The sequence below is a fragment of the Humulus lupulus genome, chromosome 2, assembly GCF_963169125.1.
Source record: "Humulus lupulus chromosome 2, drHumLupu1.1, whole genome shotgun sequence".
Classification (NCBI taxonomy): Eukaryota; Viridiplantae; Streptophyta; class Magnoliopsida; order Rosales; family Cannabaceae; genus Humulus; species Humulus lupulus.
The window spans coordinates 71,875,975-71,888,955 of NC_084794.1; the positions used below are offsets into that span (position 1 = coordinate 71,875,975).

A 12,981-nucleotide genomic window follows, 5' to 3' on the forward strand; every position below is an offset into this window, starting at 1 on the left:
CAGACTGGCTCCGTGTGTCCCTGCAGTGTTTTCGATCACATACTCAGGGGCGTGGGTCGAAACCGACAACAAACGTCCCATGTGGGAACCTGCTTCTTTGGGGCCGGAATAATTTGTTGGGAAACTTGGACTTCAGGAGGAGGCGGAGGAAGTGAGAGCTCGGTAGATACTCTGGTCTCGGGGTTCGGATCAGTAGGTAGGCTTGGGTCATGTGTGTCCAAGGCAGGAGGTGTTGCTTCATATTTCTTCAAGATTTTAGAAGGGTGCCCCGCTCTCTGCGATGCTCTCGGGCGTTTACTCTACTTAGCTCTCAAGCAGTGGTTGAGCACGTTGTCTAAATCAGACTCCATGTCACGTGCACATACACAATTTATACATTAGTAGTCGAGCCTAAACTACAAAAAGAAACAAGGCAAAAGTCAAAAGAAACATAACTAGTACTCTCCCCCGAGCTTGTGCTCGGTGACCAAGTAATCCCCTTATCTTCAGAGGATATTGGGGGAGTCCCTTCCCTATATGTGGGGGATAGCCTTAAAAGGATTCTATAGACATTGGTCCCATATTGAACAGCGACCCCATCCCAAACTTTGTTTAAAATATACATAGTTTGGAATTTGCCTAACCGGCTATCAAACCTATGAACCCTCTCATCTACCCAAGACCAAGCATGGAAGTTGTCCCTAGGATCCGGGAATAGGATCAGAGTGTCGGGTTTGTGCTTAAGCAAGGAAGGAGACCACATGGAAAAGCTAAGTATAACTTTACCTTCGCCACCCGAGCTCGAGGCCTCATCTTAGGCTTGATTTCCCGAGCTAGGCCGATCATGACGACAAGCCACAGGAGGATGAGCCCGTGAGCTTGAAGACCTCTGTCTTGGGGGAAGTCTCTCAGTGGGAAGTGGCACATACTCCCACTTGAAGTACTTACGGTAGGAAGTGTCGTCTGTCGACTGGTCTTGCTCCAAAAGACCACAAGCTCAGAGTCGTTCTTCATGGAGAAGATAGGATAGAGAACGTCGACCGTATGGTAGTTGGAGTAGAGCTGTCTTGTGCTCCACCATGGACTCTGAAGGGGTGGGACGTTGATAGTTGGCTGAAGAAATGGATGTGTTATTATTTTGAGCCTAGTCATTAAAGGAACAAAAAAGGAATAAGTATGAGTACTTACGGATGCGTTGGAATGAGTAGAATTTGGAGGGAGTGAGGCCATCCGTCCAGAAGAAGGCCAACTTGAAGTTTGGAGGATGGTTTGGCATATCCTCGAAAATCTTCTTGTCCTTCGGATAACTCAACAACTAGTAGAAGCCATCCCCTCCCCAAGCTCGAGAGGGGTTGCTTTTCAGACAAAAGAGATACATAATCTCTTATGGTGAGGGTCCTTCCCACTTCAGCTAGTGGTACAAGGACTTGAGGGCAGACAGAACCCTATAAGAATTGGTCTGGAGTTGGAATAGGGAGAGCCCAACAAAATCCAGAAAATCCTTGAAAAAGGATTTCAAGGGGAGTAGGGCCCCTGCCTTCATATGCTCGTGACTCCAGGCCACAAGCTTAATCTTGCTGTCGGGTTTGCCATCACCCGGGGCGTAGCAGCTCCGCTCGTTCGGAGTTGCAGGTCGACACATCAACGTGAGAGAGAGCATTAGGCCATGGCGAGCTAGAATGTCATAAATTTGGCCCGTTGAGGTGACCGAGCTCCAATAATGTTCCGCCTCGAAAAAACCCTCTTGCAGGGTCGGAATAGATGTCGCTCGAGAAGTAGAAGGGTGATCTGAAAGGTCCTCCATCAGCGAAAAGGAAAGTGCACCAGGCTCGTAAGCAATGGTGAGTTTGAGTTTGGGATCGAGCGGGATAGGTCTGGTCTCGGGGTCTGGATCTGGATAAATCGTGACCCAGAGTTTTTTCCTTTTTCTTTCCTCAACCTCATCAATCTGACATTGGAAATAGGCTTGGATGTCCTCTTATTCGCACCTTGCGTGGTGTTCGCATAGCAGTTGCTGGTTCCAAGTGAAGGGAGACTCTGGACTGGGAGTTGATGGAGAATAAGGAATTGTAAGCACTGACCCCCATCGATTCTCAGAGTTCTACGACATCTAGCATGAAAGAAAAGGGTGAGGGCCAGGCATACAAGAAATCAGAGTATAGTTTTGGTGATTCGAGCTCGAAGACCCAAGATCATAGAGTAAGCTCAATCGAGATTGAGGTCTTGAAAGGACAGATCGAATTCGAGGAGGAACCCCGAACTATTGTAAAGTTCGGGCTTCGAGCGTGTACTTGACGCAAGAGTGGGAAAGTATAGATTCATTTTAAGGATCCTGAATTTTCAGGGGTAAAGTTGAAGGTCACCCAAAAAGGTGATAATTTTGGGATTTGTGCAACCAAAAACCCTAATTCAGAACCCCATTTATTGGCTTACACGATACACTACCTATAATCTGGAAAAAAAAAAAAACCATATGTTTGTATTTTTTACACTAAATCTAGGTTTCAGAACTGTGTTATAAAAAAAAACTTTGAATTGAATGTTTATGAAGTATCAGTTAAAAAATGTGGCTAAGACTACTAATATCCTTATACGACTAGTGGAAAACTAGTAAACATACTCACACTGCAGCAGAAACACAAAAATGCATGAAGAAATAAAAATACGAGAGTCAAGAACAAGAAACTCACACACAGAGGCTTGCGGATACAGTGAAATCGATGACTGAAGGAGTGGTTGCAAGAATGATCTCACAGAGTCAAAAATGCCAGGGTTGTTGTGTCTTCTCGGTTTAGAGAACATGCGAGGAGGAGAAAATAATTTTCAACTCTGGTTTTTTCTTTCTCTCTAAAGCTTGAAACATGAAAGTGAAAAGGAGGAAGACGATGTAGCTATATATATGTCCCAAAAGGAGTTCAAGGGTCGAGCTAATCTGGGCCTTTGGCTGGATTTGGTGTTTGATCAGACGGTCGGATGCAAACGTGATGATGGTGGCAAAAAGCTGAAATGTGAAAAGATGTGGGTGTGTTGAAAAAGTAATCGAGTACTTTGATTAAGCAACCCGTGGCTGACGCGTGTTCACACTCGAGTGTGGTAGGTGGCTCAATTTTCAAAAAATAGCAGTTCAAAAGTTTCCTTCGCATAGGATTCGAACTGATACTTTTGAGGGGGCAAAATGTTACACCCAAATTTCGAGAAAGGAGATTTTGATCTTGAAACTCAGGCTCGTATGGTGTAAGCTCGAGATAAGCATACTTGCCATGTAAATCAGTATTAATGAGAAATTCAGGGACAGTCTCGCTAAGTAGTGAAGGAGACAACATTGGAATTGGTGAGCTCGGAAACTACGTGGACTCGAAGGAATTCCGAGATTATAAGTCAGGCTTGAAGCCACAATGACAATAGTTCAACACTTGTATAAATCTCCTACCATCAGACAATACGATTCGAGCTCGAGGATTGTGAGCTCGGAGAGGATGATCTCGATAACATCACCTGTTGAGAATATAGGCGAACTGAGGTGTTGAGCTCGAAATGGGTGAACGGTCTCAAAGGCGTGCGAGTCTAGTGTCCAAGCTCGTAAGTTGTGTGTGAACATGTTTATTATTGTAAAATCCCTATGTTTAAGGGATCAAATGTAATCTGTTATTAAATCCCAAATATCATGGGATATATACGCTTACGTAGTAACTGTATGCACTTAATTGCATTTATTTAATTGATTTGTATCATAACTCCCCGAAATCTATGGGAAGATATTCGTTGAACCACTCTATAAATAGAGTGGAACAGTTCATTTAGGAGGACGGAGAAAATTTGTATTGGGAAGACTCTGTAAAATTGCTTCTAGAAAGCTTTGAGAGAATTCCAACAAGGGAATAACATAGACTCGTGGACTAGGCAGATTTTAACTGTTGAACCACGTAAAAAATCGTGTCCATATTGTTTGTTTCCTCTGGTATTTTTGTTTAATTGCTCTTCATTTCTAAGTTGACGAAAAACAACGTCAACAGTTACCTATGTCTATTTAACGCTAGCATATTCAATTCACATCTTTCAAATTTTGAACCAAAATCATAAATCAAGAAAATATTGATAAGGTATTTACTAGCATTAGACAAACATTATATTGATTAGAATAAAGAAGAAGAATCAAAAGAACATCATAATAACATTAAATAGAAATCAAAGCAACTACATTAACTCCTAGATAGATGATTTAGTTCATATCAGACATGACTAAAACAACAAAATAATTATTCAGAAACATAAAATCCAAAAGCTTGAAGAAGAAATAAAAATATGAAATTGCACAAAACAATGTCTCAAAATCATAATTTCTCTCTAAATTCGTAATAAAAAATCTAACATAATTTCAATTAAAACCTAAAGTGTGAATTTATACAAAAAAACTGAATTTCTTTTTTTTTTTTTCAAAGGGAGGCCGTAACTTAGCCTTTCTTAGGTCGTGGCCCGTGTCTTTTTTAGGCACTTCAGCCTTCGTCTGAATCTGCAGGCGCCGCGGCCTTCTTCACCCAAGTCGCGACCTGCCTCTACATGCGCCTCTTGAATTTGCCTCTGTTTCTTCTAGCGCCACAACTTATAAAAGCAAGTTGCGGCCCTAATTCCTTTCAACATGTTATGCAGCCTTTGACTTTGCTAGAGTCGCGAGCCTTAAGCCCATGTCGCGACTCTAATTCTATTTTTTTCTTCTTCAGATTTTGACCTTTTTAAATCCTTCTTTCATCAAAAACTTCTTGTAACTCATCCTTAACACCAATTTGAGTCGAACAACCACCAAAAGTTCCATTTTCCACCATTTTTCTTCTTTTCGCGTTTAGCTCATGATTCAAAACACCATCCTACAACAAAGACAAACACAAGCATAATCTTGCACAAAACAAACAAAAAAACTCGAGATTACCACAAAAACACATCCTAAAATGACACTAAAATGGATTTATCAAACTCCCCCAAACTTACTCTTTATTCGCCCTCGAACAAAGGACACAAACTCACATGTCAAAACTCAGGACCTAAACAACCAACACAATTGAATCAAGCTGACAATAATAATTCTCGCCTCAAGCTATGATGACTAACACACTTATATATTCTTCAGGAAAATCAACTTATAATCCAGAATTTCAGTCAAAAAATTCTTCCAATTCACTAAGTCCAAGCAAAAATAAAAGCTCTCAAAAATCATGATTAATAAATAAAATACATTTGACTCAATTCATGCTCACCAAATTTTTTTCATTACAATAAATTAATATCATTATCTCATATTCTTGCTATACTTACTAATCTCCACTAATGTAGACAACACATGTTCAGAAATCAATAGGACTTTTACAGCTTATAATTGAAGGCTTAGATAAAGGTAGAAGAAAAAGTCATTTAGACTCAAATATACCATAAGCACACAAACCAAACAAACCAATCTTGTATCAACTTGCAAACCCCAAAAACAATCCCAAATTTTCTTACTTTGAGAGAAATTCACAAACTGATTCTTTTTAATGATACTACACTCCCCCAAACTTATTTCTTTGTATTTTCAATAGGAGTGTAGTTCATATTCAATATACTTTTTTTTTTCTTCTTCTCTCAATTTTTCTTCTTCTATTGACACAAATTTCCACAAATAAATCCCCCTTACAAACCATCCCCCAATCACTTTTCATATGCTCATGGTATATCAAAGGGAAGGAAAAATAACAAAGTTTTAAATAAGCCCAAAATAAGTGTCAAACAAAGAGAATCAAATTAGGCTCAAAATTTGGTAACTAGAGATTTAATAAATTAAGGTTAGCTTGAAAGGCTTAAACGTTACAAAGAATGACCTAAATCATTTTTCTAAGCATGCATCATCTAAGATTTCGTCTCAAATAGCAAACAAACAAGTTCTAGAATAACAACATTTTCATAATTTATTTTCATTTTCAAAATTCAGCAAGCATAAAAAAAATTCAATTACACAAAATTTATTAAAAATCATGATTAAGCTCTCAATTATTTAAGTGGACTCATGTAAACAAGGAAAGAAATATTCAACCAGGCACACAGATTTATATAGCTTCATTCCCATTCAATTTATACAACACATCATTCAATCATATTATCATTGGCTAATTATTGTTAACTTGATTCAACTAACACTCTAAACAACCTAGACAAAACATAACAAACACAACACAACACGACTAACAAAATAACATAATGTAAACAAAACAATAAATCCCTTCCCCCAAACTTCACATAAACATTGTCCCCAATGTTTAAATAAAAGCTAAGGAAAAGAAACTTACCTGACACCTTAGACTACTTAAATGATACAAATTTAGATGGTGAATCGAAAATGGGGAAAGAAAATTTTTGGGTTAGCCCATAATTCATTATGCCCAAACCCAAAGTAGCGCTGCAACCCACATTAGTCTCATATTTAATAGAAATTAAAATCAAATAAAAATAAATTCTCAAAATACTAAAATTAAAGTGTTCATAATCCAAAAATTAAATAAAAATTGCAAATAAAAGATTGGAATGCCTCCAAATGCACCGTCGTTAACGTCATTTAGTTGGACGCTTGTTTTCTTTCATATTTCAACTTGGATTAAGTCCATCCCTCACATCCTTGAGAGCCAAAGTGTCATCAGTTGCCCTCGTTTCTTGTTATTATAAATTGGTGGAACTTTACCATGCTCATGTAACATTCAAATACTCTCACTAAAGAATCTTTTTAAACGATGACGTACTTTTCGCATTCCACTATTAACCATGGATCTTTGCTTAGAGACTTCCAACTTGATCTCTCCTCTTTTTACCACTTCAACTCTACAACAAGTTGGAATTTTCGTATTACCTCCTCTTTTTGCACTCGCAGCTTTAACTCACTCTTTCGTACATCGATTAAAGCCCTACCAGTAGCCAAGAATGGTCTTCCAAGTATTATTGGAATATTTTCATCTTCCTCCATATCTAGAATAATAAAGTCCATGGGAAAGATGAATTTATCCACTTTCACCAATACATCCTCAATCACTCCACAAGGATGTTTGACTAATCTATCTGCCATCTGCAAAGGCATGGTAGTAGGCCGAGCTTCTCTCAAATTCAACTTCTGAAAAATTGATAGAGGCATTAAATTCACATTGGCCCCTAAATCACATAAAGCCTTTGTCACCACTGAGTCCCCTATAGAACATGGGATATTGAAACTACTAGGATATTTAAGCTTGGGAGGTAGTTTCTTTTTAATTATCGCACTGCACTCTTCATTAAGTTTCACTGTCTCATGGTCCCACAGGTTCCTTTTCTTTGACAAAATTTGTTTCATAAACTTCACATAACTTGACATTTGTTCAAGTGCCTCAACAAACAGGATATTGATGTGTAGATTTCGAAAGATATCCAAAAATTTAGAAAAATGCTATGCTTATTCTTTTGAAGCCTCTAAGGATATGGGATCTTTATATAGTGATCTATGCTTATTTCTGGCTGCTTTTCTAAGTTCTTGGTAACATTTGACCCACTCACTTCCTTCTTCTTATCAACCACTTTTGGCTATTTTAACTCCTTGCCACTCATAAAGGATATTGCATTGCATTGTTATTTTGGGTTTACCTTAGTAGTACTTGGTAAGTTCCCTGAGCACGGTTTGTCATCAAAGTAGCCAACTGCCCTATTTGAGTCTCCAAACTCCTGATTGATGCCCTGGTTTTTGTCATGAACTATTTTAGTACATCGGACTGTGCTTTCATATGTGTTGGCTGATGTGGTTGTGGTTGTGGAGGTGGGTATTGTTGCTGACTTTGAGGGAAAGGCTGTTGTGCAGCTTGATTATTTGTCCATGAGAAATTAGGGTGATTCCTCTACCGTTATATGACATCGAAAAGGGGTTGTTGGTTGGTCTTTGAAAATTTCCTATAGCTTGGACTTGTTCCATAGGTATATTATTCATATTCATGGCAGGACACTGATTTAATGGATGAGAACTCCCACATGCCCCACATAAACTCTGAACTTGCATGGTCTGGGCTGACAAGTTGCTCTGTTCTAACTGTTTCGTTAAAGCTGCCACTTGCGCTGTAAGCAAGGAAATAACATCCAATTCAATCATACCAGCCACCTTCTTTGTTTGTCCCATTTCAGTTGGTCACTGTTAGTTATTCATTGCCATCTCCTCTAGCAATCCATACGCCTCATTAGCACTCTTACTCATAAACGCACCTCGTGTTGCAACATCTATTATGGTATGAGTAGTACCATTCAACCCATTATAAAAATTATGGACTAGCATCCATTTCTCTATACCATGATGTTGGCACTTACTTAACAACTCTTTAAATCTTTCCCATGCATCATACAACGATTCCCCTTATGTCTGGTAGAAATTATTAATTTCCCCTCTCTACTTTGCAGCTTTTGTTGGAGGGAAAAACTTTGCTAAGAACTTCTGGGCTAACTCCTCCCATGTTGTAATAGAATTAGCTTGCAGTGAAATTAGCCAAGTCTTTGCCTGGTCTCATAAAGAGAATGGGAATAATCTAAGTCTAATCGCATCGTCACTCGCCCCATTCATCTTAAATGTTGCACATAGCTCCAAGAAATTGGCTATGTGCAAATTAGGTTCTTCCGTGGGAAACCCTCTAAACTAAACAGTAGACTGCACCATTTGTAATATTGCTGGCTTAATCTCAAAATTATTTGCAGTGATAGTGGGGTGTCTAATGCATGAATGCACTCCTATGACAGTAGGAAGTACATAGTTTCTAAGCGTCCTTGGTCCTCGTTCCACTGGGACCTCTGCAAGATTTGGGATATTATTAACATTAGCAGCATTGTTTGTTGCATTTCCTTGATTCTCAGCCATGGCAAAATCAAGCCTTTTCTTTATCTTTCGGTTTTGTGTGCACGTTCTTTCAATTTCAAGATCTACCGATATAAATTCCTTTTGTCTACTTCGTTGCATATACCAATAATTCCTTAAACACAATACAACCTCTATCCGAATGAGTACTAAAAGAAAAAACCCAAGTAGAACAAAAAAATAATTAATTTTTATTTTGGATATTAGTCCCCGACAACGACACCAAAATATTGATCGGTAAAATATGATGTGCAAGTATACACAATCGATTCAAGTAATAAAATAGTAAGTGAAGTATCATTCTTACAAGGACTATCAACCAATTACCAATAGTTGCTTTTAAATTTCTATTTGGCTGTCGAAAATAGAGTGATTTTTAAATTAAGACTTAAAATCGATATAAACTTTGCAATAATAAAGATTGATTCAATAATTAAAAACCTAGGGTATTAACTTCATAAACTTTTCATTCTATTAATTTTACTAATCAATTCTAAATCTCTTATTCTTATTCTAATAGCAGGTTAACAAAAATTGATTCCTATTCTTTTTCAAGATATAAGATCTCAACCTATATGCAGGTTTTCTACATCTCTGTGATAAACTTAAACACATAGCAGACATTAAGCATAGAAACCTAATTGCTACAAAAGTCATACATGTACTTTCGCCCAATATGTAACCTATGTCTATATAACGATAGCATATTCAATTCGCATCTTTCGAATTTTGAATCAAAATCAAGCAAATATTGATCAGGTATTTACTAGCATTAGGCAAACATTATATAGATTAGAATAAAGAAGATGAATCAAAAGAACATCATAATAACATTAAATAGAAATCCAAGCGACTACATTAACCAATAGATAGAGGATTTAGTTCATATTAGACAGGACTAAAACAACATAATAATTATTCAGAAACATAAAATCCAAAAGCTTGAAGAAGAAATAAAAATATAAAATTGCATAAAACAATGTCTTAGAATCAGAATTGCTCTCTAAATTCGTGATAAAAAATCTTACCTAATTCTAATTAAAACCTAAAGTCTGAATTTATACCAAAAAAAATGAATTCCTTTTTTTTTTCAAAGGCGGGCTGCGACTTGGCCTTTCTTAGGTCGCGACTCGTGTCTTTTTTAGGCACTTTAGCCTTCGTCAGAATCTACAGGCGCTGCGACCCTCTTCACCCAAATTGCGACCCGCCTCTACACGCGCCTCCTAAATTTTCCTATGTTTCTTCTAGCGTCACGACTTATAAAAGCAAGTCACGACCCTAATTCCTTTCAGTAGGTTATGCAGCCTCTTACTTTACTAGAGTCGCAACCCTTAAGCCCATGCTGCGACTCTAATTCTATTTTTTTTTTCTTCAAATCTTGATCTTTTGAAATCCTTCTTTCATCAAAAACTTCTTGTAACTCATCCTTAATGCCAATTTGAGTCGAACAACCACCAAAAGTTCCATTTTTCCACCAATTTTTTTCTTATTTCCGCATTTAGCTCATGATTCAAAACACCATCCTACAACAAAGAAAAACACAAGCGTAATCTTGCGCAAAACAAACAAAAAGACTTAAGATTACCACAAAAACACATCCTAAAATAATACTAAAATTGAGTTATCAGATTCATTTTCACCCTACCCGTACAACATGCTCCTTATATGGATACATAAGGGCATCTTGACCGTAATTTTTTTTTCGTGATGATGTTCATTATATAGTGAGTCTCCTCCATGTTTTCGAGAAATTCTTAATAATTAAAGTGCCAAAAATAAAATTCAAACTACTTATTGTATGTGTGCTTTTATTTAATATTAGTATTATTTTATACGTTTTGCGTTTTTTTTTGTTTATTATATAATTTTTTTAAGATTTTTATATTTTTAGGGTAGAAAATTTATAAATCATGACCTTTTGCACCATCATTTATTTTTTAAAATAAATATTTTTATTAATTTAATTAATAATGTTCTTAATCAAATTAATATCACGTGTATACATGTTGATATTTTTAATTATTAAGATGTTTTGGTTTTAAATTTGAAAATATCACAACAATAAATCTTGAAGATTAATGTCAATTTATATATTATTCATTTTTTATTATGATTTTAGATATTTTATTTTTTAATTATTTAATAATCATAAATTAAATAAAAATAGAATAAAAAATGTAGAAAAATTAGAAATAGATTAGAGATTTTAACTTGAATTCTCCTTTATTAAAAAAAAGTGTGACATTTTCCAATTTTGACATTGTCATTTAAAATATATCTGACGATGAACTTTATCGGTATTATTTATGTTTTTGCCAAACAAGATTGTTTCAATTGCTTATCACATTATTGTCAAGGCAATGATAGTATCCCTGATTTTGATTTGTTGATTATTTGAGCTTAGGAACAAATGGAACTTGAGTAGCTTAATTCTATAAAGCCAAGTTTTAAGGGTTTTTTTTTGCTTCCTATTATTAAGTTCATTTATTCATAGAGATTGTTTACTTCATTTAAATTTGATGAATTAGATTTCTAGACATGATTATTGTTTACCTTGTATGGTAACTTCCTAAATGTGCGAACATGTTATTGATGAGTGACATTACTCATACTTGTTAGTTTTAGAAGTTGGCAGGTGTGATAAGTTATTATATACTATTTAAAGATATTATAATGCATATACATATATTAAATTTTCTATGTAGCAGCATATTTTGATGGGATGGTAAATGTGGATTTTTTTCATTCTATTTACTTGTATCTTTTTCGAAAAAAGGGAAGGATTATTGAGAGAGATTATAGGATTTTGTATCATAATTATTGTTGACGCCGTTTTTCGTCAACAGTGAAATAAGAGCACGAAAACAATAATTGGTTATGGCCAAGAAAAATGCGATAAAACAAATGAGATTTTTTACGTGGTTCAGCAATTAACTCTACCTAGTCCATGAGTCTTTGTTATTAAAACTTAAGGTGATTTCTGGAAATTCTTTAAGAATGAATTCTCCAGAGTTTCTCTCAAGATCACAAAAATCCGATCCTTTACAATGGTGCATGACTTCTCTATTTATAGAGAAGGTTTCAGAATACTATCCCACACATTTCGGGAAGTTATTCTGTATATGTAAATAAAATTAAATGGCATTAAAAACCTGTAATCCTATATATAAGGAAATGTCCCCTGAAGATCAGGGGGCGTACAACTGAATAATAAATATCCCTTGATTATAGGGGATTTATAGCAACGAATGCAGACTGCGTCTCTCTTAGGTGATTCACTAAGATATTCAAAGTTATCAACTTATATCGTCAATGCCATGTTCACCCAGGTCTCTTAATGACTTTCGAGCTATAGCATTTTCCCGAGATCATGTGGCTTCGAGCTCATACTTATATCAGGCTCGAAATCCCTGATCCGAGGTCATCCGAGAATAAACGTACTTCAATGTCTGTCTTTCGAGCTTGTGAAGGTTTCGAGGCTACCATCTTCAAAGTTGTCCCTGCTTCGCAGGCTCGGTGCCTAGGTTGCGGACACGTTCCAGACATTACGAGTCCATTCCTTACGAATCCAGCTTTCGAGATCACAATTTCTTAAGGCTCGAAATCTGGGTGTAACATTTTGCCCCCTCAAAAGTATTTGTTCGAATCCTATGAGAAGGAAACTTTTGAACTACTTTCTCCGAGAATCGCACCGTCACACATACTTAAGGGTGGACACGCGTCAGTCAGGTATTGCTCATCCAAGGTACTCGAGTACCTTGGAAATTCGCCCACGATCGTTCGCCTGCCACCTTTTTGGTGCCATCATGTCATCAATCCCTGACCGTTGGATTTTATAAGGATTTTGGCCAATGGCTTAGATTAATCCTTTTTACCACTTTTTCCCATCTATATATAGAAGGTCTTCTTCTTCCTCTTATTTTACACGCATCAGAAACAAAAGAAAAAGGACGAAACCAGAAGCCATCCCAGAGAGCTTTTTGCTTTTGCATGTTCTCCCAGCCGAAGAAACAAAGGACCGCCAGTTTGCTCGAGACCGTAAGGTCATACCTACAGCCTCTCCTTCAATCAATGATTTCTCTGCAATCGCCGTCATTGTGTAAGTATTTGATGATCTTTTCGTTTTC

The 12,981-nt window shown here is 36.7% G+C and overlaps 1 non-coding gene across 1 annotated transcript; it reads left to right on the forward strand.

Annotated features, from left to right (window-relative positions):
• Positions 1-8,294: 8,294 nt before the first annotated feature.
• LOC133820249 (small nucleolar RNA R71) lies at positions 8,295-8,401 on the forward strand. The gene has a single exon (XR_009886674.1). It is a non-coding gene; the product is annotated as a small nucleolar RNA R71 (small nucleolar RNA).
• Positions 8,402-12,981: the final 4,580 nt, after the last annotated feature.